At 45.4% G+C, this 16,354-nt stretch overlaps 1 protein-coding gene across 2 annotated transcripts in view; it reads right to left on the bottom strand.

Moving 5' to 3' along the window:
* Positions 1-16,354, bottom strand: part of Ano2 (anoctamin 2) — a 347,394-nt gene that overhangs the window by 51,793 nt on the left and 279,247 nt on the right. The gene's annotated exons all lie outside the window — the stretch shown is intronic.

Genomic DNA, 16,354 nt, shown 5'->3' with positions numbered 1-16,354 from the left:
CTAGTTAGATTATAAAAAAATAAAAAACCCAGAAAACTATTTCTTACCACTCTGAGCACTTGAAGGGCAAGATCAAGGTAGACTTGGTGCCCTTCCATGACCCTTGCCTCATCGACAAGTCCTTGCATTCTTCAACACTCAGGCTCAATCTCCTCCCAGAAGGGCCTGCTTTCAGCTCTATAGGAAGCCCCTCACTGCTGTGTCCCAGGATGCTGGGAGAGCTAGTCATCTCCTGGGACCTTTTTTTATAAGTTCACTTACAAAGGCACAGCTTCATGACCTAAATCATCCCTTCTCAAATGCCCCACATCCTAACACTGTCATCTTGGTGATTAGGATTTGTGCTGAATGGTTTTATGTCACCTTGATACAAGTTAAAGTCATCTGAGAGGAAGGAATCTCAATTAAGAAATTTCTCCATAAGATCAGGTAGTAAGGCAGGCCTTTCTTAATTAGTGATCAATGGGGGAGGGCCCAGCCCATTGTGGGTGGTGCCATCCCTGGGCTGGTGGTCCTGGGGTCTATAAGAAAGCAGGCTGAGCAAGCCATGATGAGCAAGCCAGTAAACAGCACCCCTCCATGACCTCTGTATCAGCTCCCGCCTCCAGGTTCCTGCACTGCTCGAGTTCCTGTCCTGACTTCATTGGTGATGAACTGTGATGTGGAAGCCTAATAAACCCTTTCTTCCCCAACTTGCTTTTTGGTCATGGTTGTTTCATTGAAGCAATAGAAGCCCTAACCAAGACAGAATTTCAATAGGTGAATTTGGATTTGTGTGTGTGTGTGGGGGGGGTGCAAATAGTAGAATCATAACATGGCCATATTCTTCAGGGTCGTGACCAACCTGGCATCATGTAGAATGGTAAGTATAAAAGTGTGCTGAGCCCAGGGCACAGTGCCAAAACCACACACAGGATGCATCTAATTTGTAGATATTCAGTCTGCATAGGAATAGTTGAGCTGAGACCCTGTCCTCTCCTCTGGTATGCCCTTCCCTGACCTTCTCCTCAGGTACAAGTCCTTGCGTTCTTCAACACTCAGGCTAAATCTCCTCCCAGCAGTTTTTCTAGATGTCTTGAATTGGTGTCTATTTTTTCTGTTTTCTTATATGGACTTGATATCATCCTATATTAATTACCAATATCTATGCCCTTTAAAAATTAATAATACTATTAAAAATAATATTATTGTCCACACCTATTTAATAGATCTCTGAACATCTAAAGATGGAAGCAGGTAGTTTGTGAGGATACATGGTAAGATGGGATGGTGGGAAAGAAAAGGGAGGGAAGATATATGAATAGTTTTGTCGCTAACAGGTTGATGTCTGCAGTGGTTTGCATGGTCCCCAGGCAGTGAAACTGTGGAAGATGAGGAGGTGTGGCCTTGTTGGAGGAGGTGCAGCACTGGGAGTGGGCTTTGGGGTTTCAGAAGCCCACATGAGGCCCATTCTCTCTCTCCTGACTGCTAGCTGTGGATCAGAATGTAAGACTCGCAGTTACCACCGGGTTGGTGGTGATACATGCCTTTAATCCCAGTTCTTGGGAGGCAGAGGCAGGCAGATCTCTGGGAGTTTGAATCCAGTCTGATTTGCAAAGTGAGTTCCAGGACAGCCAAGGCTACACAGAGAAACCTTGTCTTGAAAAGAAACTAACAAACCAACAAACAACTCCCAGTTACTGCTCCATGATGATCATGGACTAACCCTCTAAAACTGCAAGCAAGCTCCTAATTAAATGCTTTGTTTTATAAGTTGCTTTGGTCATAGTATCTCCTCCAGCAATAGGACAGTGACTAAGACAATATTGTAGGACATGAAGGCACTGACACCTTCTATAGAACTGTATGCAACCAGAGGATATCCAGGGACAGAGATATCCCAAGCCATCAGTATGAATAGGAACTATATGATGATCCGCTGGAGGGTAGCTCAAATGGACATACATGGCATACAAGAATGTCTGTTCCAAGGGAATCCGTGGCTGATATGGAGAACTGAATTGTATTGCAAAATAAAAAAAAAATTAGTGAATGGCAGAATAGATGTATGACGAAGCAGGAATGTTAACAGTTCATTCTAAATTTGAATTGGCATGTGCTTTGGTGCCTGCTGTACCACTATCCTAACTTGAGTGTTTCTAATATTTCATTGTGTGTTTGTCTGTCCTATGCTGGTTTAGTATGATTATTATTATTTTAGAAGCCTGTTTGTATTCTAAAGGGAGATAGAGAAAGAAAGAATGTGTGTGGATTTGGGTGGATAGGGAAATAGGGAGAATCTGGGAGGATTTGGAGGAGGGAAAACCATAATCATAATATATTGTATTAAAAACATCTATTTCCAATAAAAATGAACAAAATTCAAATGGCAAAAAAAAAAAGAATGTCTGTTCCATTTCACCAAGACATGGTCTCTGCGGGGGAAATTAGGCTGCTAGGAAACTCAGTGGGACGTACTTAGAATAGCACTATTTCTTCTTGTTGTTGTGTTTGTTTTTTCATATCTTTGATTGCTCAAGGCTTTGTTTCGGACATAATTGCATTTGATATTTTGTTGTTTGCCTTTTGGGACAGGATCTCACTTTTTAGCTCAAGATGGTCTGGAACTCAAGATATAGTCTAGGATGGCATCAAAATAATGATCTCCCACCTCAGCTGCCTATATACTGAACTTTTAGGCCTGTACCACCATGCCCATCTCTTTCCCTCTCTTTCAAATATGGTGGTGGCAATAGTTGTCTCACCTAAGAGACAGGTATTCTGAGAGTCACATGAGTAAATGCACAGCATACACATTATATATGTACATGATAGCACACACTTTTAACCCTAGCACTCAGGAGGCATAGGCAAAAGAATCTCTGTGCGTTCCAGATCAGCCTGGTCTACATGGTGAGTTCCAGGGTTACACAGTGAGACTGATTCAAAAATAAAACACAAGGGTGACAGTCGGGAGAAGAACCATGGATCATACGAGTGCACCTCCAGGTATTGTATTTGCATGAGGAGACCATGCTCCTGAGTGACATGAGACAGACATGGGCTGGGTCCGTAGAAAATTATTTTCCTCTTCCTGGATAGACTTTAGCTGTAAATAAATTGTGGCCTGTCTTAGTTCCTCTTCCTGTTGCTGTGATAAAATATTCTGACAAAAGCAACCGAAGGGAGAACGGGTTTATTTTCGATCACAGTTCAAGGGTACAGTCCATCAAGGCAGGGAAGTAAAGATAGAGAATTACACTTCCTTCAGCCATTGGGGTAATAAAGCATGCTGCGGCTCAGCTCCTGTTCTCTACTTCACAGTCCAATGTCCTATCCAGGTGGCTCCTTATGTTTCAATGACCACAATGAAGAAAATCCCTCACAGGCTTATTCAGAAGCCTATCTCCTGGGTGATACTAGATTCTGTCAAGTTGACATTTTAACACTGTCACATGACCCGTGAGATGGAAGCCTTTGCCTTTGACATCATTTGCTCCTAAAGTCTACAGAGTACAGCAACTGACCTAGAGGAGAGATTCCGGAACTCTGAATCCCCAGCCAGAAGGCTGAAACATCTGGTAGAACAGCTATGGGAGCATGCTAAGTCATGGAGGTTTATAATGTCTTAATGGAATGTGTTCCAGACATGCTCAGCCTGACAAATGCAGGCCTGGTGCAACTATGAGAGCCAGAAGTCCTGAGATACAGGTTTGCTGTTGTTTGTAGATGGTGGGTCCCCCAAAGGCTCTCATGTTGAAGGTGCATCCTCTGGCTGGTGGGTCTAACCATGAAGAGGCAACTGGACCTCAAGGACACAAACTTCATCCATGGGTAATACATGGACCAGTTCATACTGGATGGGCTATTATGGGGTGGACCTAGTTGTAGATGTCACTGGAGGCATGTCTTGGAAGGATGCAACCCACTCGAGCCCTTTCTTGTCTATCTGTCTCTGCCCATGCTGAGTTTGAATCCTTAGCACCCATGTCAAAATGCTGAGTTTGGTGTCATGATTCAATAACCCTAGGACAGGCAGGTGAATCCTAGGCGCTGGCTGGCCAGTCAGTCTAGCAAATCAGTGAGCTGCAAGTTCAGTGAGAAACCTTATCTCAAAATACAAGATTTAATTTAATAACCTCAAAATATAAGAATAATGGAGGAATACATCTCTCACCACCCTCTCAATGCTCACACTATGTATACCTATTTTCACATGCTCACAGAGTGGGGAGTGGGGAAGGGGAAATCATGGATCTGTCCTCAGGGCTGGTGTGCTACATAACTGAATCTGGGCATAGAGATTTATATAGAGACTGTCCATAGTGTCTGTTTGTATCCAGTGTTCAAATAAATAAAAAAAAAGACTCAGGTGAGACACAGATAGTGGACAGGAAGAGGAGGAGAAATAGGAAGGAGAGGGAAGGGAGGGGAAGAGGAGAAAGAAAGGGAGGTGAAGGAGGGGAAAGGCAAGGGGGGAGAAATAGAAGAAAAAAAACTTTTTGACACAATGGATTTTCCTCTAAAAAAAAAAGAGCTCGAGTCTCTGCCCAGTGTGCCTGCAGCATCCAATTCAAAGGTAAGCAACCCTCAACTCCTCTCTTTGAAATAGTTTCGGGTAAGAAAATTAAAACAAATGTCACCTAAAAATAAGTAATGAGACCCGGGGGTCTAAAAATTTGGAATGCTTATCTTGTGACTATGTGTAGAAGAGGATTAGGCTGAGGTAAAGAGCGACACGTGTCTTTAATTTCCTTTTATAATCCCCTTTGAACTGACTGTGCTCAGATCTCTCGGTCCCTACAGGAATTTCCTCTATGTTCTCTGGGAAAAAAAAAATAAAAAAGGAATCTGGTGTTTTCAGAGCTCTTGGCTCCAGCCAGCAATGAGTGGTTCTTTCTCCGCACTGACAAATCATGGGCTTGGCGATTATTTATTAGTTTTATTTTTAAAAGCAGCCTGCACTAGGCTTTTAGGGCTGTGCACCACCATAAATAATGGGCATTTCCAATAAACAGTTCAAATCTACTTGATTGGCCACTAAATCACTTGGGTTCCCCACCTTGGGAAGCCCTGTGGCCACAGGGAGCATTTGAGTGAGCCTTCTAGGGAGGGAGGGCCTCAGGGAAGCTTGGAGTAATGGGGCGGGGCTGGGGGACAATGCTGGGTACTATGGCCAGGCTTTTGAATCTTTCAGAAGCCAACACAGGGAGCTACACCTGCCTGTCACAGAGACCACTGTGTGCCCGGAAATATGAAATGCAGATTCTCAGAGTTCATACATGGGTGGGAAAATGTGTACGGGTCACCCACAGCCATCTGTGGGTCAGGTCACTGGGCAGGATCCACTCATAAGACTCTGGTGTCTGAATCTGGGCCTCATGAGAAAAGAGTCCAAATGAAATGTTCTTAGATCCCGTCGCTATGAGGACTTAAAGGATTGTCCAATGTTGACAGGGCGAGGAGGAAGGCTAGTCATAATCCCACCCCCTTGAGAGGGCCTATGAAGGTGGATTAGAGGCCATCTGAAGGGGTCACCTGTTCTCAACCCATGGAGCAGAGTTCCTACAGGACTTCATCTAGAACCAGGAGGAGACATCTGACAGGATTCAAACACAAGGTCTTTACCGACCACACACCCACACATACACCCCCACCCCACACCCCCCAAACCCTATCCCCCCCAACACCCCTACCTCCCCACCCCCACTCCCACCCTGCTACCCCTGGCTTAGTAAGTGTCAACCTCTGCTGCCTTGTGTCACTAAAACACTTGAGTGCTAATGACCCAGCTGTAAACTGCCTTGGAAGATAATTAGTGTAAAAGCCCAGGTTAGTCCCAGGGGGCCAACTTAGGACTCAAAGTCCCCAGAGCTCCCTCCTAATCATCTGGGAGCATCACAGCCAGCAAGAAGATGCCTGGCACACAATCTTGGGAAAGCTACATCTTGTACCTGGTCTCTCCAGCAGCCCAGTCAAGACAGCAATAAAACAAAAACAGGAAGATGCCTCCGTATGTTTCGGCTGGGACAGCCCTGGCACTGTGGCTTCAGAAGCATGGAAGGTCTAAACACGTGTGGCTGGACCTGGAAGCTCCTCTCTCCCTCTCTCCCAGGGTGGCTGAGCTTTCTTGATAGTGTAACCGGCGGGTCTGCCCTCTGTCCCTGTAGGTAGTGGGTAGGTGCAGGGACTGGCTGAGTCTCAGTGTGCAATAGTGTTGCCTTGCCATCAGAAGAGAGTCGCCTCTGGGGAAGCCACCAGTTGGGTAATTAGGCAGCCAGCTGATTGGCTGAGGGAGCTGAGATTGCCTCAACTCGTGTTTCCTGCTGTATGTAGTTCAGGGAGCACTGACTGGTAACCTCTCACCTGAGGTCCAGTGAAGGAGAAGGGCATCCTCAAAAAGCGCAGCACCTCACCAGTCCCACAGCATGGAGGGGCTTCTCTGTTATGCTACTAACTTGCACTTCGGAGAGGCCAGGCCGCTGTCTAACCATACTATGTGGTATAGCAGTGAGTCTCGGAGCAAGGGTTATCACATCCTAGGAGCCCCTTGCTTTAGTGGATGCTGTGCTGACACTCTCTCTCTTACCCAGCCAGAACCAGGGCGAAGGGCATGAGTCTACTAAAGATGTTACTGGCAATGAGGAAGCGTGGAGGGGACATGGTGTCACAGGCCCTATCCTGGATGGGCTGTAATTATGAAGGGGTGACTTCTCCAGACATGTGGGAAAACTAGGGGGAGGCAGGGAGTCAGTACCCTAGTTCAAAACTCTCTGCTGCTCCGCTACTAGGAAGCAAACCCCGGGCTACTTGTATACCAGCTGAATACTCTACCATTGAGCTCTGCCATTGAGCTCCAGTCTCAACACTGTTTCTATGTTTTTCTTTTCTTTCTTTCTTTCTTTTTTCTTTCTTTCTTTCTTCCTTCCTTTTCTTTTTTTGTTTGTTTTTGGTTTTGGTTTTGGTTTTTTTGAGACAGTGTTTCTCTGTGGAGCCCTGACTGTCCTAGAACTCGCTGCATAAACCAGGGTGTTCTCGAACTCAGAGATCCACCTGCCTCTGCCTCCTGAGTGCTGAGATTAAAGTGTGCACCACCACCACTACCACCCTGCTTCTTTTTACTTTCCATTTTAAGGTAAGGTGTCATTAAGTTGCCCAGTTTGTCCTTGAACTCATGATCCTCCTGCCTCAGCCTCCCAAGTTGCTAGGATTACAGGTTTGTGCTGCCTGGCCCGGTGTGTGTGTGTGTGTGTGTGTGTGTGTGTGTGATCACTGACTAATAGGAGAGACTTGGGCTTCTGTGCTTAAGTGAGAAAATGAAGAAGATAAGTTGGTCAACTAGTTCCACTTATAGAGAGTAATTGGGGAGTTGTATGTCAGGGGGGTCACAGAAGAAAACAAAAAAAAAGAATGTAGGAAAGGGTTTTGTAGGAAGGGGTTGACAGGGGAGGGGGATGAAAAAAATCATAAAGCACTTCAAACATATACCCATGTATGAAGTCATCAAATAACAATTTTAATTAGTAAGTCTTAAAAAAAGAGAAAGAAAGAAAACCAAAGGCACAAACAAGACTGTCATTCTTGCTGCCATCTGTGTCTCTGCATGCACACCTAATCTCAGCTGAGAACCCCCAAGAGCACGGCCCAGCGTCTGCTCTGACAGGATGAAGGAGTGACAGGAACCCAGGAAGCCTCCCCAGACTGCATGTCAAGTGCCTTCTGGGGAAGGAGCAGGTCATACAAAGAAGGTGGATCATAGACCAACTGCTGTGGAGGAAAGATGGGTCCAAAGAATTGAGCGGTGATGATATCTGAAGTAGCATAAGGGTGGGTACACCCCAGCAAGGAGCTGTGACCCTAGAGCTCACACGCATCCAGCTACAAATGCTGTCAGCAAGGCTGGGCACCGAGACAGTAAGGCTGTAGAGAGATGTGCTACTATGGCAGGCACAAGCCATCTCAGTACACACATGTGACAGGACCAGCAGCAGCTCAGCCCACACTTGACCACTCACTTCTAAGATTGCAAAATGAACTGAATCAGCTTCTTAAGAAAAAGAATTTAGCTATTCAGTGTGTGTGTGTGTGTGTGTGTGTGTGTGTGTGTGTGTGTGTGTGCACAGATACCAGAAGAGGGCATGGGATCCCCTGGAGCTAGAGTTACAGAAGGTTGTGAGCCACCTAACGTGAGTGCCCAGAACCAAATGTAGGTCCTCTGAAAGAGAAACAAGCAGTTGTAACTGTTGAGCCATCTCTCCAGACCCCTCTTTCAATTTTTAAAAATTTTGTGTGTGTATCCACACACACACATGTGTGTGCATATATGTGTGTGCTACATGTGGGTGTGTGGGTGCATGCACCCATGTGCACACATGTAGAAGACAGAGGAGGATGTCAGATGTCCTCCTCTCTCACTCTCTCCCTATTCCCCTAAGACAGGATCTCTCACTGAACCAGAAGCTTATAGTTTCAAATAACATGGTGTCATGGTTTGGAAAGTAGTGGTCCCTATAGGTTCATGTATTTGAATTCTTAGTCACCAGAGAATGGAACAGCTTGGGAAGGATTAGGAGGTATGGCCTTGTTGGAGGAGGTGTGTTACTGTGAGTGAGTGTGCTTTGAGGTTTCAAAAGCCCACACAGCCCCTGTCCCCTTCTCTTCGCTTGCTGCCTGCAGATCAGGATGTAAAACTCTCAGCCTGTCTTCTTCCCACCATGATGATCATGAATGAACCCTCTGAAACTATACATGTGTTTTTTTTCACAAGTTGCTTTGGTCATGGTGTCTTTTCACAGCAACAGAATGGTGAGTAAGACACATGGCTTGCCAGTGACTTTCAGGATCCATTTGTTTCAGTCTCCCAGTTCTGGAAATACAAGCACATGCTGCCATGCCTGGTTTTTACATGGGTGCTAGGGATTTGAACTTGGCTCCCCCTGGTTACATAGCAAGTGCTTTTATTGGCTAAGCCCTCTCCCAGACCCATTAGTCAGCTCCTATAGAACTTGAAGAAGCTACTGAGAGCATCTGTTTTATAACCATATTCTTCTGTTTGTAGATTGTTGTGGTTTGAGTTTGAAATGTCCCTCACAGGCTCCTGTGGTTGAACACTCAGCCCTCAACTATTAGAGGTCTTTTGGAAGACTGCAGAACCGTTGGGATGGGAAGCATGGCTGGTGGAGGCAAGTAGCTGGGGACTGGCCTTTGAGGATTACAGCCCCGCCACCACTTCTGACTCAGGCTGTATCCTGATTAGGATATGAGAAACCTCATCACACACACCTATCCATGCCATCCACCATGTCTTCCCTACCAGGATGGACAGAAACCGGAAGCCAGAGTAAGCCTTTTCTCCCCTAAATTAACCATCAGATATTTTTGCTACTTCAAGATGTCACTGAATCTAATACAATTTGGACCTTTAATATGACTAAGCCTCAGCTCCTTAGACACTCAAGTTTTTCCATTTTTGCTAATATATAATTTATTCTTTGAAGCTAAGAATTAAGCTGAAGAATAAAGTTCGAAACAAAGGTCAACAAGGTTCTTTGTCTAGTAAAAGTAATATAAATAAATAAAATGGGAAAATTAAGGTTCCCTATACTGTTAGGGCTGTTTTGAGGTTAAATGTACATATGTTCTCCATTTGTGATGGTCCATCTGGTGATATTTAATCTTCACAATTGGTAAAAGCCATACTCAGAAGCAATTGTACTTTAGATTTCAACCTTTTCCTGGGCTAAGGATTTACAGTCAGCAAGGTCATGCGCCCCTGAGAAGGGAGAGAAAAGGGTCACCCTTCTTTTTGTTGCAATAAGTTTCTGTTTTCCCCAAAGTAGGCCATTTGCCTTGACCTGCAGGAGGCTTCTCTTTCCCTATTTCCCCACTAAGAAAATGGGGCTTGGAATCAACCTACCTCAACCAGCATTTGTTTCTGAATCTGTGCCCTGAGACTGAGGACCCTATTGCAACTGTTTCTGTACCCCTGCTCCAAGACAGTGGATCCTATTGGAAGCTGTTTCTATACTTGTAGACCCAATCCCAGGACCAGAAAGTGCACATTGATGCCTTGGGACTAACAGAGGAGAGGAAGGCCATCACCAGTAGGAACCTAGAAAAATCCAGACCTTGTTAGAATCAGCAGCTGCTGGCTCCAGGGCTCCATCTCTACCCAAGGAATCTTGGGTAGCCAACAAACTTCTCTTTTGCTTTTTCTTAGTTATTTTCCTGTCTTTTAATTCTTTAATTGGAGGGGCCAAAGAACCATCAGACAGCTATTATCAGAAGATGCTGGGCAGTGGCCTTGAGTCACAGCTTCCAGTCAGCCACATAATCATGAGGGAAGCCAACCAACACTGCATGGCATGCTATGTTTGATGTCCCTTAGGTTGGGTACATTAAATTCCTTTTAAACTCATAGTATTTTCAACATGTAATGAGTTTATTGAGCTATGGGCCCATCATAAATTGAGAACATCTGTTCTGCTATAAGGAAAATGCTTACAACTGCAGTACAGGGTAGGCTTTGCGGTGGGTGGCTGTGCACACATGCACACAGACATGCATACACATTAACTCCTTTGCCCGCTCAAATTTCTAAACTTCTTCAGCAGCTCCGTAAGGAAAGTCAAGGAAATGACCAATTGGAAAGTGTGAAAACATTATGGGGAGCTGTTGGGTAACAATGTCTGTCCTTGAATTCAATCACTCCTTCTCAGGAAGCTCCTGAAACTTACAAGATTCACAAAGCCCTTCCTCAAGGTTATATACACATACACTAACAGTTGCTGGGAAGAGAGCAGGAGAGACGGCCTGTGTGCTGTGCAGGGAGCTCTAGGGATATAGCTTTCATGAGTCATCATCCATGCTAGGATGGCCTTTATGGTCATGGAACTGCCATTGGACAACTCACGATCTTGTACATAATCCCTCACAAATATCTTGTAAATAGATTAAATAAGCTTACTGATTCATGAAACTAAACTTGGGTGGAGTAATTCCTTTGGTCTGTGCCTGTGCTGTATATGGTATAAATGAAAGTTTGTGTCTCAAGAAGTATAGAAGACAGGCATGGTGATACATACCTATATACTTGGGAGGCTAAAAAGGAGAACTGTGAGCTGGAAGCCAACATGTGCTATATAGTGAGTTCATGTTGAGCCCAGGCTACACAGTGAGACCCTGACTTAAAGAACCCAAACCAAAAGTACAGCCACCAGCACCACCAACAAAAGGCTATGTGGGGCAGAGTGTGCACAGTACTTACTAGAGCCTGGAATGGGGTGTGGAAGGCAGCACTCAGTGAGACTTGGGTCTTTTCTCCTCTCCTTTTGTCCTATCTGAGCCTTGCCTCATCTAAGATCACTGGGGCAGTGACACTCAGGTGTGAGCCACAGTGACATTTGTTCAAACAACTTGTAAACATAGTCCCTTTCTTAAGAATTGGAGACACTGATTCAACTGGGTTAAGCTGTGTTTCTTGTGCCCATAATGAGGCCAGCCTTGCAACCTGGAGAGGTGCAATGGAGATGGGTGGAGGACTTACAAAGCTCTGCACACTAGCATTCTGCACATGGTTGTGAACAGAAGAGAAAGAAAGAGAGGAGGAACAGAGCTGAAGTCAGAGACATCTCATAAAGCCAGTGGAGTCCATCATGATCAGTCTAGGACTATCAGACAGCTATTATCAGAAGATGCTGGGCAGTGGCCTTGAGCCACAGCTTCCAGTCAGCCACATAATCATGAGGGAAGCCAACCAACACTGCCTGCAACCAGCCTGCCTCTCCATCTTGCCTCTGATCAGCAGATTTCCCAAAACTGGCCTACAGGCAGGCCCCCTTCTAGGCCAAGCCAGACTGTGCTTATGCTGATGTCAAGATTTACAGCGATCAAGAACACTAGACATCTTTACCATGAAATGTATGGGTGCAGAAGTGTCCTTGCCTAAAAGACCGTTCCATCCTTACTGCAGAGAGAAGCAAGCCTGGAGCTGGCCAACTGGACTTCCCTTTGTCTCCAAGCCTCTTACCATGCTCAGGACATGTGTTTATGTGTGTGACAAGAGTCCTGATGTCCCAGACAGTTCTTATTTGCTTCTTCCCCTAGGATCCAGACCCTTTCCCATAGCTATCACCCATTGTCCCTCTAAGAAAGAATACATCACTGAAGATTAAGACAGACTTTTCCCCCTTCTCACTGGAACCCCATTGCTGGTATCTGGAGAACCTGGATATACATGTGGTCCAATGAGTCTTGAATAGCCAAGTGCACTCTCAGACAAGGCTCCCAAGCTCCAGCCATTTCTCTACATACTCCTAGATTCATCTCAGCCATCGCTTCACCAGGGATGTGGTATCTCCAGAGTATGCCTTTTTTTTTCTCACACAAGCCATTATCATTACTAGCATGGCATCTGGAGAGTCAACTACAGCTTTTATCTACCACTTCTGAGTTGATCACTTTCAAGGCATTTAACAAAATTTGTCTTTTGTCATAAATATTATGGTAAGCATGGTCTTCAAATATGCCCGATTGGTCTTCCATCACACAGCCCGTAGGAAGTTCTCAGGAACTTGTTAGGGTTGTTTGTACCAGCTGTTTGCACCTGGCAAGCAAGGCACACAGTCACAACTTCCCCAACTATCAGGAGATCTGGGGCAGGAAGCCAGATGGGGCAGTAAACCCAGCATAATAATGGCTGGGCAAGTCCCTAAGCTTGGCACACTTATCATTCCGTTAAAGTGGCACTATCGACAGCTCTGTGTCCCCACGGGGTCTGGGAAAAGCCCCGAAGCCACACCTCTGCCTGTGCATATACTACATACCTACACTGTGTGAGCATCTCTGTTAGTGTGCGTTCTTTGCCATTAAGGAAACCTGAAGTCTTGACTTTCTTGTTGCATCTGTCCATCTCTATCCTTTCGGGACAACTTTAAGTTTTCCGTATCTACCTCCATACTTACTGGAAGTCGTTTTAGGTAAACAGAGTTGAGACCATGGATACATACAAGCACCCAGCAGTCTCTGCTGCGGCTGGCAGAATGCTTAGCCTGGAGGTGAGCTGCGAACATTTTATTTGTGAATGATGGCTGCAGGAGGGAATGCATTTCACTGACCGTGGCATCTACAGAGGTGTGCTAAGGTCACCATGAGCAGGCACACCGTAAAAGAACCAAGAGCCACTGCCCTCAAGGGCCTTGCAGCTTTTGTGGAGCAAGTAGAACAGAGGTGTCCTAATAGAAGGGTTTTTATGCTAATCAATAGTAGTGTTGGGGGTGGGGTAGGGGGGAGGCTGTCACTATGACATAATACCCAGCCGATGCAATTTAAAATGACAGAAGAGTTTATTTTGGCTTCTAGTTTTGGAGCTTTCAGTTGGATCTTAGAACGGCGTCTCACATCATGGCAGCCATGTAGCAAAAAGAAGGCTGATGTTAGCTGCCTTTCTATTTTCCACTTCTTCATTCTACCCATGAAGGGTGGATCTTCCTCCTTATTTAGTTCTCTCTGGAAACATTCCCACAGACATACCTTGCAGTATGCTTTATTATTTGGACAGGCGCTTCTTAACCCAGTCAAGTGACAATCAAGATCGACAGTTACTCAATTGTACATGTATTTTAATTTTTTCATCTTTGAACTTATTTGAGCTAGTGAGCTGTGTGCTGATGATGCTGAGTGATGATGACACTTTTACTATCAGTCTTGGTCCTTGAGTAACTGCATGGAGCAAAGAGCCATCTCTAACTACATTAAATATGCAACATGAGCAAGAATACATAAAAGATGTTAAACAACCAGAATGTAAAAATGAATGTGTTGCCTCAGCATAGCTCAGCCTAATTCAACCTCATTCAGATAGAGGCAATGAGGTATTTGATCAGCATATAAGGAACTTTCTCTTTACTCTTATTCCCAATTGTAGCTATGTTTTTTCCTGTTGCATCTTTCCACCACTCCTCCCTAGGCCCTTGTTGGAAATTGCTCCATTCTCATTCACATCCCAGTTAAAGCATGATCAGCTGGATAGGAAAGTTCCTGACCACCTAGGTCCAAAGTATATGGCCTCAAATCGCTCTGTACCACAATGCGTATTTCTTACATTCCAGGCAGTGTTGACCTAGAAATCGAAGTGGAATGACACATTGATACAACTTTGTCTAGCAAATTTCCATGCTACTCAGTAGTCTAGGATAGGAGGGAGAGGAAGCTAAGTCCAGGACTCAAATGCTTTGTCTGTTGGAACCCTGAATTCAGTGTTCTCCACTGCACAGCCATACCTCTCTGAGCCTCCTGGGAACATCCAGTCTAAGATAGTCCAGAACAACAACCGGGCCAAGATCTAAGTGAACTCATTCCTGAGTGGAGACTCAGCACACCATTGCATGCGGATAGCGCCAAACTTAGACCAAAACAAGTCTGTGTCTTCATGGTAGAATCTGAGTCTGAACCTTAATAAAGTGAAAACACACTTCCCTGTTGGTCATACAGTGCGTAGGAACATTATATGGGCTAAAAGGAATTTGTGTGTGTGTGTGTGTGTGTGTGTGTGTGTGTGTGTGTGTTTAAGAATAAATTAAGGGTATTGCTATCTTTTATGGGACACTGGGCAGTGGCTTAGCAAACTGGAGGAAGCTGAGATTTCTAGGTAAGGAAGAGTTAGAAACAACAGATACAGGTTCACAATATGGAAATGTGGGTATGTACAATCTTTGTGTGTGTGAGGTGCTAATGATTGAATCTAGGATTTCGTGCATGCTAGGCAAGTGATCTTCCACTGAGCCACACCCCCAGCTCTGTGGTTCATTTTGTTCATGACCTTAAACAACAGTTTGTGTCCAGTCTTGCACATGGGAAGTGTCCACTAAATATTTATTAATAAGTCTTTATAAACTATAATTATTGCCACTTTCTCTTCTGTCTTGTATAAAAAAAATAAAATATCCATAGAACCAGGAAGAAATTTCTACACCATCGTTGGCTTCCTGTTTCCCTTATCTTTACTTCTGTCACACACACACTCACTAATCTTTACAGGGGCAACTGCCTCCTGCCTGTGTTCCTTGGCATCCTAGCATCCCACGATCCTTCCTGAGGAAGTTTACAAATGTAAACCTCCATCATGTCACCCTTCAAAAACTCCACTGTGGTACTGAGCTGGGACAGGGGATAGGGTCATTCCTTTCCACTTCTGCTGTTTCTTCCATGTGGAGGATCGTGGTCAACTGTAAGGCCTTACCTTGGCCCCATAGTTCTCTTCTCAGTTAAGAGAAGGGGTGTCACTTGTTTTGAGGAGCAGTCTAGAAGATGATCCTGACATTCCTCGCCTGCCTGCTGCCCTGCCCTTCTGGTGGGAGCAAAGTGCCTGTGGTGAGGGTGTTCTGTGCCCCTCCAGGTCCCAACCCTTACAGAGCTCTTCAGTGCACTATAACCTGCCATCAAAAGTGCCAATCTGTGAGCAGCTCTCTAGTAGGGAACTTTCATGACTCCCTTATTGAGTTACCTTTGGCAGGGGGCAATTTTCAGTTTTAAAGCTCACACGCTGACTGTTGTCCACCTCTGCCCTGATCTTACTTCTCATCTGGCTCAGTAATCAGGACTGAAGGGCCATACTGTTTACCGAAGCCCATATGAAAGCAACACATGCCATTGACTATGAAAGAAAGCAGAGTCCTCAGCCTGAATATAAGGTCCTCTGCCAAAAGGAAAAGGAAGGTGTCAGTCAACTCCCTAGACTCAGTTCCCCACTCCACTGTGCCCTGGTCTGAGCCTTAGTACAGTCACCAAACTATGGTTCTCTGGTCTCCCATAAATGTGTCATGCCTTCTGTGGCCTGTATACCCAGCTTGGGTCTTTCTACTCTGCTGGCATTTACACTCACTGAAATTCTGGCAAGCCGTCCAAGTGGCCCGCAAGCCGCTTCTCACTGCCCTTCTGATCTGCCCTCCTTGGCATTTCCTCATTTTGTTTCTTTGCCAAGAACTTGCCCTCTGCTTGTCATTCCCCTTCACACCTGCCTGCTGGGCACCAGTTACTCTCCCACGACATGCCTACCTCCAAGGCTCCCTGAGTACCCTGGAGAGTGGGGTGCTTCCCCTAACTGTTCCACAGAGCATGGTACAGCACATTACCAAAGACACCGAGTTAGAAGTACCCTTTGCTTTTTCTCAAGAAACCCATGAAGGAAGGCAATACCACCTAGTTAGATGCTCCCAGGGAACAGAGTTATCACTCTCATTCCGAGGGTAAGACCCTAGACCAGCAGGGACAACAAAGGTGGGTGCCACTGTGTGAACCTCATGGAAGAGACTGTGCTACTGGGAGGCACCTACAGAGAAGCCTCCAGAATCTCAAGGTCTCCCAGGAATGCTGTTTG

The sequence above is a fragment of the Peromyscus californicus genome, unplaced genomic scaffold, assembly GCF_007827085.1.
Source record: "Peromyscus californicus insignis strain IS unplaced genomic scaffold, ASM782708v3 Scaffold_6__1_contigs__length_162567912, whole genome shotgun sequence".
NCBI lineage: Eukaryota > Metazoa > Chordata > Mammalia > Rodentia > Cricetidae > Peromyscus > Peromyscus californicus.
This window is presented reverse-complemented; position numbering and strand designations above follow the sequence as displayed.